The 21369-nt window shown below is 38.1% G+C and overlaps 1 non-coding gene across 1 annotated transcript; it reads right to left on the bottom strand.

The window, feature by feature from the left end:
* Positions 1–2115: 2115 nt before the first annotated feature.
* Positions 2116–2253, bottom strand: LOC126007978 (small nucleolar RNA SNORA51). Its single transcript, XR_007495437.1, has one exon. It is a non-coding gene; the product is annotated as a small nucleolar RNA SNORA51 (small nucleolar RNA).
* Positions 2254–21369: the final 19116 nt, after the last annotated feature.

Below are 21369 nucleotides of genomic sequence, written 5' to 3'. Positions count from 1 at the left end.
GAAAACAGGCTACTACATTAAGATACCCAATAAAACACTATGCGATTGGAAATATTAATTATAAAACACATTTAAACCAATAAGACAATGGCACAACTAAAATGAAGAGATAATCTAAAACAGTTCAAATGCAGGAGTTTTTAAAAATTAGCTTTTAGTCTGGCTTCTGTTCTTTTTCTCCTTTTTCTTCTTTTTTTCCATCACCATCACCAAGTTGTCCAGACACGGATAATCTATGGCTACTCCCCAGGGTGTGTGGGCTCAACCATGGCTTCGCTCCATGGATCCCGGAGCCCTAAGGGTACAGGATTCCAACTTGCTTGCCCACAGGGAGGGAGCATTCCAGTTGTAGCTTTCGGAGGAAGCGGTCAGTCACTTCTCCAGCCACTTCTCACTGCTTTGCTATTTGCTATTTGCTATCTGTGAATTTAAAGTAGTTAAGATAGCCTTAGCCTGAAAATCCGTTAGTTCCAAAGCCAAATCGTGTTTGGGGCTATAGGTCGTCATCCAGATGTCAGTCCACCATCAATAAAGTCTTTTTTCTCGCCTTTTTCCAATCAGTGACCTATATAAGTTTCTGAAAATTGGGAGGCTGAGGTCTTCGGAAAAAGCACTTTTTAGAGAAGAAAAGTCTGGTGCCTGGGCCTTTGGGAAGCTACACCAAGCTTTCAGCTATCCCCTTTTCAAAACTGCATGCTCTGACATGTTTAGATCAGGAGCCACATGATCCAATCTTTTGGGCTCTCCACTCTCCCTCTAGCTGAAAAGAGCCACGATTAACCACAAGACCAGGAATCTCGCCATCATCAAGGTTTTTGTTTTCTTTTGTTTTGGCTTTGGGGTCACACCCAGCGGTGCTCCGGGGATACTTCTGGCTATCTGCTCAGAAATAGTCCCTGACCACATGGGACTCCGGGATTCGAACAAAACCACCCTAGGTCCTGGATTGGCTGCTTGCAAGGGCCTAGAGTTAAAGTCCATGACCAGGCGCCAATATTTTGTATTAATTAATAGTTATATGGTCCTAGTGTGGTGGATGGATAGATGGATGGATGGAGAGGCCTTTCTTGGCCCAGTCCTGTGCCTGCAGCCCCTACAGCCTGGCTGCTCTGTAGGTACTGGGGTAACAGTGAGGAAATGATCCACAGCAGTCAAATGAAGTTTAGGGGACATCCAACTTTATTTACAAGGCCCTAACTGCCAATTGCATATCTCTCATGGCCTCTGAACTAACCAGCCTCTTTCTTGCTCCTCTACATTCATGCTTCTCTCCTGTATCTCCTCTCTACCTGCTGCATCTTCCTCGCTGAGCTTCACTCTCATCCCTCCCCCAGGCCACTCTAATTACCAACCACAGACCCCTCCCAGCTGTGGGAGGTGCTGACCATCCAGGTAAGATTAGCATTTGGCTTTGGGAAGAGGCAACAAATTACCTCCTAAAAAACAAACAAACAAAAAACAAATTACCTTCTAAAACTTAATTACTATTAGAACCACTCTGAGGGATAATAATGGGAAAACATCCAATATTATCCAGAGAGATTTTCATATAGATAGTGTGGAGTAAGAATAAACATACCAAAAAGCAGCAGATTACGTTGAATCCCTATGTATGCTGATAAAATAATGCAACGAACACATGATTCATAGAATATTATGTTCTAATCTTTTGCAATCATTTTTATAAGTTAAGATTCTAATATTTCTTTATAGCTAAATACAAAGTGAGACTAAGAGACCAGTGATTATACTGCTTTCTTTATATTACCATTGCAGAAATGATATGTGACTTATATCAAGAACAACTCCAAGTTAAAAGTAATGTATTATATAACACTCTCAGCAAAGAAGAAATATGACCTAGCTATCCTAACAATCAAATATGCGAAAACAACTCTGAAATATAAACAACTTTTTTTATTCTCAGTAATACCATAACTTTTGGGGATTCATAAATTTTAATTAGCTTTTAATTTATATGGAGACATTTCTGGGGATATGAGGAAGTCTAGTTCAAATAGAGAATCTAATCTACCTGCACCTTCAAAAAATAAGAAATATATAAGACATGTTATAGAAGAAGCAGAATTCTTAAAAGTGCATGTATTCATTCTTTTTTGTCCCCCAATTCACAATACAGACCAGGCAAAGGTCCTGGGTTGAGGTTTAAATGGGTTGCATTTACTGTACCTCCTCTTTTCTATACAGTCATTGTAAAGAACACAGCCTGTGTTCTTTAAGAATTGGGAGGCCTTATCTTTACTTTTTTTCTTTTTGATATTTTAATATATATACATATATACATATACATATATAAATATATATATATATAAATACAAAACCCTTCACCAGTGCAACTTTCCCATGACCAATATCCCAAGTGTCCTTCCTCCCCACCCCACACTGCCTGTACTCTAGACAGGCTTTCTACTTCCCTAATTCAGTCACATTTTGTTATGATAGTTCTCAGTGTAATTATTTCTGTGACTGCACTAGACTATCCCTGTGGTGAGCTTCATGTCGGGAGCTGGACCCTCCAGTCCTCCTCTATTTTGTCTCTGAGAATCATTGCACAAATGTTTTTTATTTTTCTCAAAACCCATAGATGAGGGAGACCATTCTATGTTTATCTCTCTCCCTCTGACTCATTTCACTCAGCATAATAGATTCTATATACATCCATGTATAGGAAAATTTCATGACTTCATCTCTTCTGATGGCTGCATAATATACTATTGTTTATATGTACCATGTTTCTTAAACCATTCATCTATTGAGGGGCATCTAGCTGTTTCCAGAGTCTGGTTATTGTAAATAATGCTGCTATGAAAATAGGTGTGAGAAAGGGATTTTTGCATTGTATTTTTGTGTTTCTAGGATATATCCCTAGGAGTAGTGTAGTTGGATCATATGGGAGCTCAACTTCCAGCTTTTGGAGAAATCTCCATATCACTTTCCAGACGGCATTCCCACCAGCAGTGAATAAGAGTTCCTTTCTTTCCACATCCCCGCCAGCACTGCTTGTTCTCATTCTTTCTGATGTGTGCCAATCTCTGTGGCGTGAGAAGGTACCTCATAGTTGTTTTGATTTGCATCTCCCTGATGATTAGTGATATGGAGCATTTTTTTCATGTGCCTTTTAGCCATTTGTATTTCTTTTTTGTCAAAGTTTCTGTTCATTTCTTCTCCCTACTTTTTGACGGGGTTAGATGTTTTTTTTTCTTGTAAAGTTCTGTCAGTGCCTTGTATATTTTGGATATTATCCCCTTATCTGATGAGTATTGGGTGAATAGTTTCTCCCACTCAGTTGGCTTGCTCTTGTATTCTGGGTCAATACACGAATAATGATAGGGAAGAAATGGATATTAAGAAAACAACCCCATTCACATTAGTCTCACATAAACTCAAATACCTTGGAGTCTACTTGACTAAAGATGTGAAAGACCTATACAAAGAAAACTATAAAACCCTGTTACAAGAAATCAAAAAGACACACGGAAATGAAAATCCACACCCTGCTCTTGGATTGGCAGGATTAATGTCATTAAAATGACAATACTCCCCAAAGCTTTGTACAGATTTAATGTGATTCCTCTAAAGATACCCATGGCATTTTTCTTTTTTTTTTTTTTTTTTTTTTTTTTTTTTTTTTTTTTTTTGGTTTTTGGGCCACACCCGGTGACGCTCAGGGGTTACTCCTGGCTATGCGCTCAGAAGTCGCTCCTGGCTTGGGGGACCATATGGGGCGCCGGGGGATCGAACCGCGGTCCGTCTCCTAGGCTAGCGCAGGTAAGGCAGGCACCTTACCTCGAGCGCCACCGCCCGGCCCCACCCATGGCATTTTTCAAAGAAGTGGATCAAACACTTTTGAAATACATTTGAAACAATAAACAATCATGAATAGCTAAAGCAATACTTGGGAAAAGGAATATGGAAGGTATTACTTACCCTAACTTTAAACTGTATTACAAAGCAGTAGTTATTAAAACAGCATGGTATTGGAATAAAGACAGACCCTCAGATCAGTGGAACAGGCTTGAGTACTCAGAGAATGTTCCCCAGATATACCATCACCTAATTTTTTATAAAGGTGCAAGAAATCCTAAATGGAACAGGGAAGGCTTCTTCAACAATTGGTGTTGGCACAACTGGCTAGCCATTTGTAAAACAGCAAATTTAGACCTCCAGTTAACATCATGCACAAAGGTAAAATCCAAATGGATTAAAGATCTAAATATTAGACCTGAAACCATAAAGTATATAGAACAACATGTAGGTCAAACACTGCATGCCATTGAGACTAAAGGTATCTTTAAAGAAGAAACGGTACTCTCCAAACAAGTGAAAGCAGAAATAAATAAATGGGACTATATTAAGCTGAGAAGCTTCTGCACCTCAAAGGAAATAGTGCCCAGAATGTATGCATATGTAAGCATTTAAAAAAAAATTGTCAAGACAATTTTTATAAGCAACTTTTAATTTTTGTTAGTTTGGAAGCCACACCCAGCTCTGCATTCAGGGATCACTCCTGGTAGACTTTGGGCACCAGATGAGGTGCTTCTATCAAACCTGAATCATTGTACTTTGTCTCTGTATTATATACTGTGACTATAGCTCTAACTTTTTATAATTTGCCCATTAATATTTATATTATTTTACTCACTAGCTTAAATCTATATTTTATTGTATGATATAAAATCAGAATAAAATTAAAAGGAATTAACAGTTTTTATTTCAAAGTCACTTTTCAAACTAAGAAAATAGTTAAAATCATAATTATATGATTTTTGTTTTCTATAACCATGAAAAAGTAATTGTACAAGAATTAGTACTCATGAATTTGGTAGAGTGTTCTCCATTTGTTATTTTTAGGAACATGACTTAATTTTTTAATTTTATGTCTCCCATATTAATTTTATACCCATTTGAATATATTAAATACAATTTTAGTCATAAATGAATAATTCTTTGAATAAATCATGGTAAGTTATTATGTTCTGAACTTCAGATATATTTACTATATATTTGTGAAATGTGTTTTTCTCTATCATATGATATGTATATAATAAAATGAATGAAATTAAAATTATGAAATGTAAATACATATAATTGACAGCTATTATATAGATAACATAGATAAGATATATGAAAAATTGTATTTCTTCATAGTATTCTCTACCTGTTCAAAAAGTGATCTCTTTAGATGTATAGTCTTTAATATTGATTTTTAATTGGGTTTTATCATTTTCCCTCTAGGAAATATACATATTTTATAGATCTATTTTTATATAACTCAGTCTTCTTGAGATTGTTTAAAATAGATTTCTCACCTCAATTTTATTTTCTAGTACTTTTCTACTGCCATAGTGAAATATATCTGACTTTGGAAAGCTTCTAATTCCTTGCCTGTTTGCTATGCTGTCCTAATAATTTTATTGATTTATATATTACTTGACTATGTAAATGATCATATCATAAAATTAGTGGCATTTTAAATCTATCCTCTAGCTTAATTGTCTTATAATATTTACTAAGAACACAACTAAAGGTCAAATTAAACTATCAAACTAGGATATAGTATTTCTTTTCTTTTGTACATCTTGTATTATTTTCTTTTGTGGAATATTAGACTACACCTGGTTGCTTTTAAGTATCACTCTTGACAGTGCTTAACAGACTGTACGTGTGGTGCAGGGGACACATTGTTCTCTACATGTGTTTACTGCATGTTCTCCACGTGTGTTTATTGTATGCAAGACAATTACCCAACCTGCTATACAATATTTAGGCCTCTTATAATTTTATATTTGATTTTTAATAAAGTATATCTGTTGGTATATCTATATAAAAACATAAAATATTGTTCTGAAGATAAAGAATCAAAATATATTACAAAAAAGTATTTCATCAAAACAAAACAATAAAGCAAAAACTATCTGTTATCAATATATTCAAATGGTTTCTATAAATCATAAGAAAGAGCATTAAGATAAAAAAGATATTATTTTTTTTTTTGTTTTTTAGGCCACACCCCGTAAGCTCAGGGATTACTCCTGGCTATGTGCTCAGAAATCACTCCTGATTTGGGAGACTATATGGGATGCCAGGAATTGAACACAGTTCCATCCTGGATAGGCCACATGCAAGGCAAATACCCTACCACTGCACTATTGCTCCAGTCCCAAGAGATTTAATTTTTTCAATTAGCCAACTAAAAAGAAAAAGTGGGCTGGAATGGTGGAGCTAGTGGTAAGGCGTCTGTCTTGCCCGCTCTAGCATAGGATGGACCGCAGTTTGATCCCCAGCATCTCATATGATTCCCCAAGCCAGAGTGATTTCTGAGTGCATAGCCAGGAGTAACACCTGAGCATCACCAGGTGTGGACCCAAAACAAAACAAAACAAAACAAAAAACGTGCTTAAAATGTAAAAGCTTTATTAATATTAAGCAACTCAATTAAAGGCCAAGCCAGAGATATAGGACAGAATAAGTTGCGTGCCTTACTTATACAATCTAATACATGGCACTTCTTGATTTTTCATGGTGGGTAGCACTGAAGGTTCTCAGGTACCACCAAATATGGCCCTAGAGATCTAAGAGCAATGCCTGGGTAGCCCAGGTAATCCACTATTATAGCAGTATTATATCCTCCGACAATGATCCAGGTTGACTGAAAAAACACAAGGAACACATAGTTCCATAAATCATAAGAAATTAATAACTAAATATGGGGCTGGAGCAGTGGCGCAAGCAGTAAGTGTCTGCCTTGCATGCATTAGCCTAGGACAGACTGTGGTTTGATCCCCTGGTGTCCCATATGGTCTCCCAAACCAGGAGCAAATTCTGACCAAATGACCAGGAATAACCACTGAGCATCACCGGGTGTGGCCCAAAAACCAAAAAAATAAAGAAAAAAAAAAGAAAAATTGAAATTTATAACTAAATTGAAGAAATGAATTTAACTAAGATGATATTAATACACGCATATTGTTTTAAGAGTTTTTTTTTTACCACAAAGTAGCATTAAATATAGTACAAATAAAAGTTAGGCATAAAAAAAAAACACATAGCCACTTGCCGCTAAGCAACAGCCCAATAGTTTATAGTAGTGTTAGCCCAGTTTATATCAAAGGATATAATTCATAATTACTTATATAAAATAATAACCTTCATTATTTAAAACTAATTAAATTAAGTAAAAATTTTATAAACAGCCACAGAAAATGATAGATTAAAATGTATTTTTATTTTTTTTTTTGGTTTTTTGGGCCACACCTGTTTCATGCTCAGGGGTTACTTCTGGCCAAGCGCTCAGAAATCGCCCCTGGCTTGGGGGGACCATATGGGATGCAGGGGATCGAGCAGCGGTCTAGCGCTTGCAAGGCAGACACCTTACCTCTAGCACCAACTCACAGGCCCCAACTCTTTTTCTTTTTTTTTTTTTTTTTGGTTTTGGGCCACCCAGTAACGCTCCTGACTATGCGCTCAGAAGTCGCTCCTGGCTTGGGGGACCATATGGGATGCCGGGGGATCGAACCGCGGTCTGTCCAAGGCTAGTGCTGGTAAGGCAGGCACCTTACCTCTAGCGCCACCACGCGGGCCCCAGATTAAAATGTCTTAAGTATTGTTTGTTTGGTGGTTTGAGTGATAGCACCGTAGGAAACCATTTGCCTTGCTGACCCACGACAGGCCTGGGTTTGATCTCCAGCATCCCATATGGTCCCCTCAAATCTGCCAGGAGTAACCCTTAAACCCCCCCCCCCAAATGAGTTGTTTGCTTCGGGTTTGTTTTGTTTGGGGGCCACACCTATCAGTGCTCAGAAATTACTTCTGGCTCTGCACTCAGGGGTCACTTCTTGCAATTCTTGGGACTTGGAGGACCATATGAGATGCTGGTGATTGAACCCTGTTTGGCTGCATGCAAGGCAAATGGCCTACCTGCTATGCTATTACTCCTGCCCCAAAATTCCTAAGAATTTTAACTAAATAACTTTTTTCATAGAAGAATTTAAATATCAGTGAATTCAAAGAAATGTTATTATTTGATATAACTTGGTTATTGTATTGGATGTAAAAAGATATTATCTCAGATTTTTTCTGAGAATCAACCAGCATTCTCATATTGCTTTCATGTTATTTCTTTGTGGGGAACCTATATATTAGGCAATGAACTTGAGAATCCAGTTTACAACACAATTATATTTCTCTGTGTGTTGATGTACAATTTCATTGTACAGATTAGTCTTCAAAACCTAATTGAACTGCATCAACCTCTGAAAACTATAAAGGTTTGTTGTCAAATCATGATTCAAAATCCTCAGGATTAAGGCTAAATTCTGGTGAAATCATTTTAAGGCAATGGGTTTAATATTATTGGAAAAACAGTGTGTGTATGTGTCTGTATGCAATACATAGTGAAAAAATAATGAATATGAGGAATATGAGAAAGTATAGGTATAATTAAAGACAAGATGAAGCACTAAGAGATTGAAAATATATCTCTGGGGCTGGGCGGTGGCGCTAGAGGTAAGGTGCCTGCCTTGCCTGCTCTAGCCTAGGACGGACCGCGGTTCGATCCCCCGGCATCCCGTATGGTCTCCCAAGCCAGGAGCGACTTCTGAGCACATAGCCAGGAGTAACCCCTGAGCGTCACCAGGTGTGGCCCAAAAACCAAAAAAAAAAAAAGAAAATATATCTCTGTTCAAGATTTAATAATAATTCCTTGTAAGAGGCTAACTCTCTGAACTTCCTTACTCAATTTTAACAGACTTTAAATTGGGTTTTAAAAGTATCATTCTCTTAGGCTAAAAGATGCTACAGGAGTTTTAAAAAAAAACTTGCTTTGGTGCCAGAGTGATAGTATAACATTTAAGGCACTTGCCTGACATGCAGTCATCCTCAATCTCTGGAACTACTTATAGTGCCTTGAACACCACAAAGAGTGATTCCTGAGTGCAGAGCCAGAAGTAACCCCTGAGCACTGTTGGGTGTGACCCAAAAAGTAAAACAAAACAAAGACCTTGCCTTTCTTTTTTTTTTTTTTTTTTTTTTTTTTTGGTTTTTGGTTTTTGGGCCACACCCAGTGACGCTCAGGGGTTACTCCTGGCTATGCGCTCAGAAGTCGCTCCTGGCTTGGGGGACCATATGGGACGCCGGGGGATCGAACCGCGGTCCGTCCTAGGCTAGCGCAGGTAAGGCAGGCACCTTACCTTTAGCGCCACCGCCCGGCCCCAGACCTTGCCTTTCATTTGGCAATAACTACTCTGGATAGAACACTTGGCATACTTGGCATCATATTGATTCCCTGAAATGAATACAGACCCAAGAATAGTCTCTTAATATTGCTAGGTGCAACCCCAAAACAAAACCAAAATAAAATTTCTTCTTTCCTAAAGTATGAACTATTAGTACATACTACTTCAGAATAGGGATTTTAAAATTACATTTCCACATATTCAAAAATGATGCTAACTTCAATAACAATGTATAAATATGTTCTCAATCCTTTTACTTTTTAGGATAGACCTGTACTGCAAGCACAAATATTTTTTAAGAGGACAGTCTATTTTGATGTAAAATGTTTATAAGTACTGTATTTAGATAAATTGTTGCACCTAGCTTTGTTCATATTAAAACATTATACTAAGATGTTCATTTTTACTCTAAATGACTACAAGCCTGAGACTAAAGCTATAGTATAGGGAGTAAAGAGTTTGCCTTTCTTGCTGCTGACTAGGATTTGAGTCTTAGCACCCCCAGATGATCCCCTGAGCATGACCAGGAGTGATCCCTGAGTAGAGAGATAGTAGTATGCCCTGAACACTACACAGTATCCTGCCCACTCCAAAGTAAAAGGTTATAGGCCTGGTTCAAAACAGGCCTTTTCTATTGCTGTCTTTGTATTTATTCTTAGCCAAGTCACCTAATCCCTTTTCTTAATACTTAAACCATAGTTTAAAAATGTGACTGCTATTCTAAATTGATTACCAATAAGGTTGTCTTTTCTTTTTGATGTCATAAAACTCTTTAGGTTTTTTTGACATTATGTTGATTTATTTTCACAGAAACCCTGTGAGAAATGCTAAAAGAACTTTGCCCTATGTCTGTTGACAGTTCTTTTGGCAGCCTTAGACCATGTGCTTTATGATGCAATTACCCCCAAAACACTCAGAATTCCAAGTCAAGGCAAGCAAAACAATTTTAAAACAGTATTATTTTAGTATAAAGAAACATTTTAAATAGTTTTGTGGAATCTATTTGAGAGAAAGAGAAGAAAATAAATGATAATATTTTACTTTTGGGGTAAATAAAACTAAATTTAACCTGAGAATCTAATAAATTTAACTTCAATGTGTTATTAAAAATATGAGTAATTAATAAAGAAATATATATTATTTATGAAATGGCAAGATATTTAACTGTGTTATAATGACATATGATCAGCTCACAATTTTATTTCAAATATTATAGCTAACAAAATAATCCATTGAACATAAAAGAAAATTAGCTCAGTGAAGACTCATTTTTTATTTATTTGGTCATGTCTAGTGATGCTTAGTGCTTGATTCTGGGTCTGTGCTCACGGATCACTTCGGGCAGGAATTGGAGAACAATAGGCTGCCATGGACAAGCTGTTAGGTCTGGTAGAGTTAAAGAACTTCTTTGAGTTTCCTCAAGGAGAGCTTATGCATGAGCTGCAAAATATGAAGAAAATGAGGCTGCACAATGAATCTATGGGAGAAACACCATTCTAAATTTAATATCCAAACTAGGAGTTTTAAAGGGGTGATTGCCAGTAACAGATATGAGAAGGATGTTCATATTGACCAAAAAATAAAAAGAAAAAAACATAGTTTCTGATATACAGAGATATTAACAGAAGCCCTGTTCAATATACATAACAATTTACTTGGCTAGGGGTATGAGCAATAAGACACCTGAGTTATAAAGAAGGTTAATTTTAACATCTCAAAGTAGATAATTCCCAGTTGGTTTCAGATGTAAATATTTGAGGGGTATCAAGGTATCAAGTTTCCCTGACAGATTTACTCTTTATTTCTGCAGGAAGACGTTTTGTGATTAAGGAGTAGGTGAAAGAAATGCAAATTTTATACCTAGTAAGAATTTTAGACAGCCCAATGCTACATCATGACCAAGCCTTTGCGATATAAATTCTGAGCTGACACAGAGAAAAAAATCATTTCTAAGTGTCTTTATTTGGTGCTGAAATTATACAGGTAGAGGAAATTTAATCAAGGCTATATCTACCTGTAATATGCAGAGCAGAAGGGAGAAAGGCCAATTGGATATTAGTTGGAAGGAAGTATGATGTCAGTAAAATAACACAAATCTCAAAAATATTTCTAAGGAATTTACCAATTATCCACACAGGGTGGAGCTTCCGACCAGGACTTTTGGTGAAATATCCTTGGGAGTATTCAAAACAGCCATCAGCACTAAGAACTTGACACTCTAGAGGGCTTTCTGTGCATCTTCCCCATAGAAATATAGAAATTCCTATTAATGGCACAGATAATATGTAGTGCCATGAGGTAAACCTGGGTCAGCTGCTTGTAATGCAAGTGTCTTACCTGCTGTATATCAGTCAGACTCTAAGACCTTTTTATTTATTTTGTATGTTTGTTTGGTTTTCTGTGACACACCAGTGGCACTCAGGGATACTTCTAGCTCTGCACTCAGAAATTGCTCCTGATAGGCTCCAGGGACATATGGGATGCAGGGGATAAAACCTGGATTGTTCTGGGTTGGCTGCATGCAAGCCCTACAACTATGCTATTGCTTTGGTCCCAAGATCTATTTTATTATTCACATCACTTTTAAAACCAGAATAACTTGAATAATCTGCATAAATTGTTATTCTAAAATCCATCTCTTATATCTTGCATTTTGTAGTTTTCATTATATATATTTAGCCATTGTAGTAAAATCTCATTTAAAATAGTCGCAGTTTTCAAAAAGACAACTAATATAAAAATTAATATAAATTGCTCATTAATCAAATTTTATAGCCAAAAATAAAATGTAAAGTAATGTAGTTAGTATGGTAAAGTGGCTATAAAGTAAATTACTAAAAAATTTATCTAAAAGATGGCTGGTGTGAGTAGAAGTAACAAAGATCAGATGAGTTAGAAAAACAATACAAAGAGCAGTATAAGATGAGAAACAAATATGCATAATTTTACAAGAGATTTTACTTTAATATAAAGTAGCATTTCTTTTATTTACTTAATCACCTTGTTTACAAAAAATTTTATACTAGGGTTTTAGTCACAGAATTTACACCACCCTTCACCAGTGCCATCTTCCCACCACTTATGTCTCCCCAATTACTTCCCACAAACAAAACCCTTGCCCATTCTCTCAGACATTCTGCCTCTTTCCCTCACCATCATTATTATGGTAATTGTTACTGTGGTAAGTGCTCTAGCTGCACTTAGCGCTCTTTGTGATAAGCTTCATGTCATGAGCTGGTACTCCCAGCATTCAACTCTATCACGCAGATGAATGAAACAATTTTGTATATCTCTCTCCCTCTGGCTTATTTTACTCAGCAAAATAGACTTCGTGTTCATCATGTATAGGAACATTTTATGATTTTATTTGTTCTAAAAGCTGCACAGTATTTCATTTATAAATGTACCACAGTTTATTTAGCCACTCATCTGTTGTTGGGCACCTGTGGGTTTTTTTTTCTCTCCAGATTTTTGGTATAGTAAATAGTGCTGCAATAAACATAGGGATGCACAATTTTTCTATTGTGTTTTTGTATTCTTAAAGTATATACCTAAAATGAGCATTGCTTCTGGATTATATGAAATATACATATTGTTTTCTAGAAAGGCTGGTCTAGCTGGACTAGAGAGCATTCCCATCAGTAGTGAATAAAAGTTCCTTTCTTTCCACATCTTCACCAGCACTAGTTCTTATTTTTTGAGATGTGTTCCTGTCTATCAATATATATTGTATGCTTGAGGGCACTATCCCCCACATGGTTTTGGAAATGGAGATCAAAGAAAAAAAATTTCCAGTGACTGTCCCAACATAAACCAGTGCTGCAACAGCCTGCCTTCCTCCCAAAGCACATTTCCATTAGTGTAGGAAGAGGTATTGGGAAAGCCTGATGGCCCCTATAGAGTCCACCTGGACCGGTGCCCAGGGAAGGTATGGAATCCAGGTAAGAAAGAGGGGGATGGCTGGGAGCCTGCCAAGTCTCCCAGAACTCCACAGGTGAGGGAGAAGGCCTCCGGCTTGGGGTCTCCCCAAACCCTATGCCTGGCAAGAGCTGGTCTCCAGAATCAGAGAGGAAACCGGAAGCAAGATATCTGCCAGCCTTCCTCCCCATGCACCTCCCCCCTGGAGTACGGAGGGACGGGGGAAGCTTGAGGACCGCTAAGAGTCCACCTGAACCCACTTCTGCCCATCTGGGCTGGCACCCAGGAGGGCCTAGAGTCCAGGGGAAAAAGAGGGGGACGGCTGGGGGCCTGCCAAGCCTCCCAGAACTCCCCGAGCTAGGGAGAAGGCCTCCGACATGGGATCTCCCCAAACCCCATACCTGGCAAGAGCTGGCCTCCAGAATTAGAGGAAACTGGAAGCAAGATATCTGCCCAACCTCTTCCCCATGCACCACCCCCCTGGAGTACAGAGGGAGGGGGAAGCCTGAGGACCACTAAGAGTCCATCTGAGGGGCTGGGAAGGTGACACTAGAAGTAAGGTGTCTGCCTTGCAAGCGCTAGCGTAGGACAGACCATGGTTCGATCCCCCAGCATCCCATATGGTCCCCCCAAGCCAGGGGCGATTTCTGACTGCATAGCCAGGAGTAACCCCTGAGCGTCAAATGGGTATGGCCCAAAAACCACAAAAAAAAAAAAAAAGAGTCCACCTGAAACCACTTCTGGCCATCTGGGCTGGCACCCAGGAGGGCCTAGAGTCCAGGGGAAAAAGAGGGGGATGGCTGGGGGCCTGCCAAGCCTCCCAGAACTTCCCAGGCTAGGCAGAAGTCCTACAGCATGAGGCTTCCCAAACCCCATACTTGGCAAGAGCTGGCCTCCAGAATCAAAGTAGAAAGCGAAAGCCAGATATCTGTCTGCCCTCCTCCCCATGAACCACCCCCTGGAGTACAGAGGGAAGGAGGAACCCTGAGGACCACTAAGACTCCACCTGAACCACTTCTGGCTATCTGGGCCGGCACCAAGGGAGGGGAGAAAGAGTCCAGGGTAGAAAGAGGGGGATGGCTGAGGGCCTGCCAAGACTCCCAGCACTCCCCAGGGTAGGGAGAAGGAGTGGCAGCATTTCTTTTTTTTTTTTTTTTACATTTTGTTTAAACACCTTGATTACATACATGATTGTGTTTGGGTTTTAGTCATGTAAAGAATACCACCCATCACCAGTGCAACGTTCCCATCACCAATGTCCCAAATCTCCCTCCTCCCCACCCGACCCCCGCTTGTACTCTAGACAGGCTTTCCATTTCCCTCATAATTCTTCTTATTAGGACAGTTCAAAATATAGTTATTTCTCTAACTAAACTCATCACTCTTTGTGGTGAGCTTCCTAAGGTGAGCTGGAAATTCCAGCTCTTTTCTCTTTTGTGTCTGAAAATTATTGCAAGAATGTCTTTCTTTTTTTTAAAAATCCATAGATGAGTGAGACCAATCTGCATTTTTCTCTCTCTCTCTCTCTGACTTATTTTACTTAGCATAATAAATTCCGTATACATCCATGTATAGGAAAATTTCATGACTTCATCTCTCCTGACAGCTGCATAATATTCCATTGTGTATATGTACCACGGTTTCTTTAGCCATTCGTCTGTTGAAGGGCATCTTGGTTGTTTCCAGAGTCTTGCTATGGTAAATAGTGCTGCAATGAATATAGGTGTAAGGTAGGGGTTTTTGTATTGTATTTTTGTTTTCCTAGGGTATATTCCTAGGAGTTGTATAGCTGGGTCATATGGGAGCTCAATTTCCAGTTTTTGGAGGAATATCCATATCGCTTTCCATAAAGGTTGGACTAGACAGCATTTCCACCAGCAGTGGATAAGAGTTCCTTTCTCTCCACATCCCCGCCAGCACTGTTTATTCTCATTTTTTGTGATGTGTGCCATTCTCTGTGGTGTGAGGTAGTACCTCATAGTTGTCTTGATTTGCATCTCCTTGATGATTAGTGATGTGGAGCATTTTTTTATGTGTCTTTTGGCCATTTGTATTTCTTCTTTGTCAAAGTGTCTGTCCATTTCTTCTCCCCATTTTTTGATGGGATTAGATTTTTTTTCTTTACATTTCTGTCAGTGCCTTGTTTATTTTGGAGATTAGCCCCTTATCTGATGGGTATTGGGTGAATAGTTTTTCCCACTCAGTGGGTGGCTCTTGTATCCTGGGCACTATTTCCTTTAAGGTGCAGAAGCTTCTCAGTTTAATATATTCCCATCTGTTAATCTCTGCTTTCACTTGCTTGGAGAGTGCAGTTTCCTCTTTGAAGATGCCTTTCAGTCTCAATGTCCTGGAGTGTTTTGCCTATGTGTTGTTCTATATATCTTATGGTTTTGGGCCTGATATCGAGGTCTTTAATCCATTTGGATTTTGCCTTTTTACATGATGTTAGCTGGGGGTCTAAGTTCAATTTTTTGCAAGTGTGCCAACATCACTTGTTGAAGAGGCTTTCTTTGCTCTATTTAGGATGTCTTGCTCCTTTATCAAAAATTAGGTGATTGTATGTCTGGGGAACATTCTCTGAGTATTCAAGCCTATTCCACTGATCTGAGGTCCTGTCCTTATTCTAATACCATGCGGTTTTGATAACTATTGTTTTGTAATAAAGTTTAAAGTTGGGGGCCCGGAGAGATAGCACAGCGGCATTTGCCTTGCAAGCAGCCGATCCAGGACCAAAGGTGGTTGGTTCAAATCCCGGTGTCCCATATGGTCCCCCGTGCCTGCCAGGAGCTATTTCTGAGCAGACAGCCAGGAGTAACCCCTGAGCACCGACCCAAAAACCAAAAACCAAAAAAAAAAAAAAAAAGTTTAAAGTTGGGGAAAGTAATTCCCAATGATTTTTCCCAATGATTGCTTTAGCTATTCTAGGGTGTTTATTGTCCCAAACGAATTTCAAAAGTGCCTGATCCACTTCTTTGAAGAATGTCATGGGTATCTTTAGAGGGATCACATTAAATCTGTATAATGCCTTGGGGAGTATTGCCATTTTGATTATGTTAATCCATGGCAGCATTTCTTAACAATATGTTTCAGTGCCTTAATCTTACTAGGTAAAAAATAACCTCTCAGCTTCTCTGTCCACAGGTATTCTTTTATAAAAAAGGGTGGACACCAAAATTTGACACCTCAGTGCTCAGTCATACTAGATATTATATTCAGTTTTAATTATGAAAATGTTTTAATAAAAAACTCCAATATTTCCTTTTTCTTTGGTTTATGTCCTCTACTAGAAATTGAAGCATGTGATCATTCAGACCATTGTAACTGTCAACTGCGAACCACAGACTTATAGGACCTACTCATCAAACAGATTTGGGCAAATTAACATTTTCTTACACTCTCTTTCTCTTCTCCCTACTTCTTTCCTTCTCCCCTTTCTTCTTCTTCTTATTCTTCTTCTTCATCAATTAAATTTATGTCAAATAAAATCCACACTAATAATTTCTCTTTAGGAAAGGAACTTATATACATAAGATGCAGTGGATAATACTACATAGGGTAGCCACCTACATAGGTAGGCCTCATTTACACATTGTTTAGTACTCAAGACATGAACCTAGGTGTATCCTAAACTGCTCCAGCCATTATCTAAAGCTGAAACCTTCATTTATTAAGGCCCAACCCCATCACTGATGAAATGCCTAGAAACTGAAAACCTTCTAACTTCAACAGACTGACCCAATCTTTTTTATTTGATTTATTAAGTTTTTTAAATTTATTTTTACTATATTTACCTATTTTTCTATTCTCCTCTCTCTTAATTTTTGCTCTCCCCTTTTCTCTTTCTTAATATATCCTTATATTAAGGAGATATATATATATATATCCTTATATATTTCTCCTTAATATATACCTAAGCTAATTTTTTTCTTAATTTAACCGGTCCTTAAGAGATCAGACCCATCCTATTAAGGTCAGACCTCTAACAGCACTTTAAGAGTAGATCACTGGGCCCAGAGAGATAGCACAGTGGCGTTTGCCTTGCAAGCAGCCAATCCAGGACCAAAGGTAGTTGGTTCAAATCCCGGTGTCCCATATAGTCCCCCTGTGCCTGCCAGGAGCTATTTCTGAGCAGAGAGCCAGGAGTAACCCCTGAGCACAGCCGGGTGTGGCCCAAAAACCAAAAAAAAAAAAAAAAAAAAGAGTAGATCACTAATGTATGTCTTTATGTGGACATGAGTACATAGAGAGAGGAATCCTTTATGAGAGCCAAGTCTACATTGTAAACAATCCATGCCTACAGTGTAGGTAACCCCTCCTATATACTATCCCTCCTCCTCCCTTCAGAAATCCTACTATTCCTTCACCCTCCAATCCAAATCTGATATTCCGCCTTATTAACACTCTTTACCCTCAGTTATTAACCCATTAGGTATCAAGACCAACCCCTGCCACAATAAGTCATCACCCAGCTCTCAAGCAAAGGACACCCACTCAGTCCCACATCTTGTCTCCCAGCAAGCAACAACAACCAACACATCTGCTGACTCATGTTCTGTGACCCTCATTCTCACTGCCTCCCACAAATGTGGATTGTTGCTTGATACCAAATTCAGCTCCAGAAGGACTTCCATTGCAAGAACTCTACACAAGCCCTTTCTGATTCAAATTATTTCTCAATCTCAACAAGACCAGGGTATGTGATGAAAATGTGTCCTGGATTCCACCCCAACAATAATATCTCAAAAGACAATGGGAAGCCTATATTTTCTTTATAAGTTTAAGACCTCTATAATACTACCTCTTAACCTGTTTATCCCCAAATGTAAGGTAGTCTCCTACATTACTCTGTAATCTTAATTACTTTTTTAAAGCTCATTTTAATTTATTTTTCATATATATATACATATATATATACATATATATATATTTGTTTTGTTTTTGTTTTCTTCTCTTTCTTAACTTCACCTGTTTTGGTTCTGCTGTGTACAAAAAACTACAAGAAAAAGTCTTGCCTCGGATAAAAGCTCAGGTGAAAACCAGGGCACAGAGATGATGGGGTCTGACACTCTCACCCACAAATGCACCAGCAATATAATATAGCACCATTTCTTTTTTGCAAAGGCACACTAAAAAGGAGGAAATTTTACCTATAGAAACAAGCTCTTATATTTTTGGGATAAGAACTCACAAATTTCCCAATACAGAGGCACCTCCCACCTTGAACATATGTCATGTCGTCCCAACTTAGACTCCATGTGATTAGAGAGCGACCTTCCAACTTCGAACCCTATACATAGAACCAACACACTTCTCCACAACAGCTCCAGGAACCAAACTCCTTCTGGGACATTCTTAATACTGCTTTGACACCAACATGCTCCAGTTTTGATATGACAATCTGACAATGAGGAAATGGCAACAACTTGGTTGAAGAGCATCTTGTCTTGCCTCACCACCTAATAATAAGAGGAAAACAGATGACACATTATCCCTTGATCTGTGCAAAAGTCAAGTTCACTAACTACAAAATACTGACTGTGACAACCATGACTGGGCAGAATTTATCTGGGACCAATAAAAAGACCCTAATCTATTAGTCTAGGTTTTGGCCTACTATCTGTACAACAACTAAGATCTTTAATTTCAGAGGTCTGACTAAGATAACTGCAACTGAACAGAACTTTTGGAAATATAATGAAACACTATCAAGACCACCAACTACAGAAGACTGATTAAAACAACAGTGATGTAACAGAACATCTAGAACCGTAAAGAAAGACTCCATTCTAGGCTCCATCTTATGACCTGTGCAAATTCCAAGATATCTAGTTACAGAGGCCTGATTTTATCATCAATGAGTGAGCGGAAAGTTTCCAGACATCACAAAAGGACCTAGGCCAGAGTAAAAGAGCATGTACAGAGACTGTAGTTATAGCCATGAGGTATACTTCAAGGGTGGGGAAACCCTTTATCTCTTAGGCCAAGGGAATTCCTTTTTTATTCTCCCCAATATTTAATGTGCCTATGCAAAAAAAAGTAGAACAAATTATTATTTTGCTGGTGTGTGTGTGTGTGTGCACGCGCATGCTTTGTTTTGTTTTTATTTCGGGACCATGGTTATTGTTTTGTTGTCTTTATTGCTGTGGTGCTTTTCAGGGATTTTTGTTTGATTTATTTTTGTATTGCTGTTATGTTTTTCTTCCTTTTTCCCTTTCTTTTCTTAAATTGGTATTTATGGTCTCTAGAAGGACTCATCCCATTTTTTTGCTTGTTTGATTCCCCCCTCCCCTTTTTTTCTTTCTTTTTTTTTTTTTTTTGGTTTTTGGGCCACACCCTGTGATGCTCAGGGGTTACTCCTGGCTATGCGCTCAGAAGTTGCTCCTGGCTTCTTGGGGGACCATATGGGACGCCGGGGGATCGAACCGTGGTCCGTCCTAGGCTAGCGCAGGCACCTTACCTCCAGCGCCACCGCCCGGCCCCCCTTTTTTTCTTTCTTCCAAACAGAACCATATAACTGAAAACCATCTTGTTCTGCCTCACAAATTGAGAGGGAAATAATAGAGGGTACCAAGATCAAACAGTCATATGAACATTAAGTAGAAATAAAAAATGATCAGACTAAAGCATCAAATTTAAAGCCAATGACAACAGAATTGATACCCAATCTAAAACAAGCCACACACAGAGGGGACCACTTATGCTAGCAGCCCAGAGGGGCAAAGGAGGAGGATATGGGATGTATGCTGGGAACAGGAGAGTAGGGATGATAACATTGGTGGTGGGAATGCCCTTGAGTCCATGTCACTATGTAACAAAAATAATATTGTGAAATATTTATAAATATTTGTCAAAATAAAAATTATTTAATATAAATACATTGGACCTCCCAATCCATATCCAGGGTATATACCTCCATTTTCTTATGTCCTCTTATATTTCTTGAAGAAGTTTTTGTAGTTTTTTTTGTATAGGTCCTTCTCATCTAGTTAATTTGACTCTAAGGTATTTAAGTTTCTGTGATACTATTGTGAATGTGATTACTTTTCAATATCTATTTTCTCTATATCACTATTTGTATAAAAGGTCATTGATTTTTGTGTGATAATTTTGTAGCCTGCCTCTTTTCCAAACAAATCTATTGTTTCCAGAAGCTTTTTGGTAGTCTTTAGGGAATTTTCTAAATATAGTTTCATGTTATCTGCAAACAGTGAGAATTTGACTTCTTCCTTTCCTATGTAGATGCCCTTGCTATCTTTTTCTTGCCTAATTTTTATAGCAAGTACTTTCAGTACTATGTTGAATAGTAGTGGTGAGAGAGGGCAGCTTTGTCTTGTGACATATTTTACATCTGTTTTCATGAAGGATACTTGTCTGTATTTCTCTTTTATTTCTGGCACCTCTGTCTGTTTTTGGTATCAGAATGATGTTAGGGGACTTGTTTGCTTGAATGTCTTCGACTTTGAGTCTATGTTTGCTCTGACTAATCAAATGTGTTTCTTGGAGGCAGCAAATTGTTGGCTTCAACGTTTTATTTTACCACTCTGTGTCTTAATTTGTGCATTTAATCCATTGACATTGAGTGAGATGATTGTCATTAGATATAGTGTCATCTTTTTTAAAAAGTTTGTTGTGTTTGTTGGGTCTGCCTTGCCTTAAAGTAGACCTTACAGTTGTTTTAAAACTGGTTTTGAGTCTGTACATTTCATAAGCTGTTGTTTATCTGTGAAGCTGTGTATATTTTCTTTAAACATGAATGTAGGTTTATCTTGATGAAGTACTCTTGGTGTGAAGCATTCATTTTTATTGAGTTTTGTCAATATATTTTATCACTACCTTTGTCAAATATAAAGGTTGCTTGGGAGAAGTCTACTGTAAACATTTAGGATACTCCTTTGTTCATAATTTCCCTTTTGGATCTTGATGCATTCAATATTCTATTCTTATCTGTGAGATTAGTCATTGTGACTAGGGTGTGTCTTAGTGTGTTTTCCTTTGGAACTCATTTAGGTCATACACTTGGGCATGTAGTATTTGGTTGTATGCATTCTTTAGCTCTGGGAGTTTTTCTGCAATGTTGTCCTTGATTGTTGCTTTTTAGGAGATTTTTTTTCCTGGACCTCTGGGACTCTAATGATTTTTATATTGTTTCTATTGAGTCTATCACAGACTTCTATTTTTATCTATTTTTCTATTTTAA

This window comes from Suncus etruscus, chromosome 4 (assembly GCF_024139225.1).
Source record: "Suncus etruscus isolate mSunEtr1 chromosome 4, mSunEtr1.pri.cur, whole genome shotgun sequence".
Taxonomy (NCBI): Eukaryota; Metazoa; Chordata; class Mammalia; order Eulipotyphla; family Soricidae; genus Suncus; species Suncus etruscus.
Note: the sequence above shows the minus strand (reverse complement) of the source record. Positions and strands in the feature narration are given on the sequence as shown.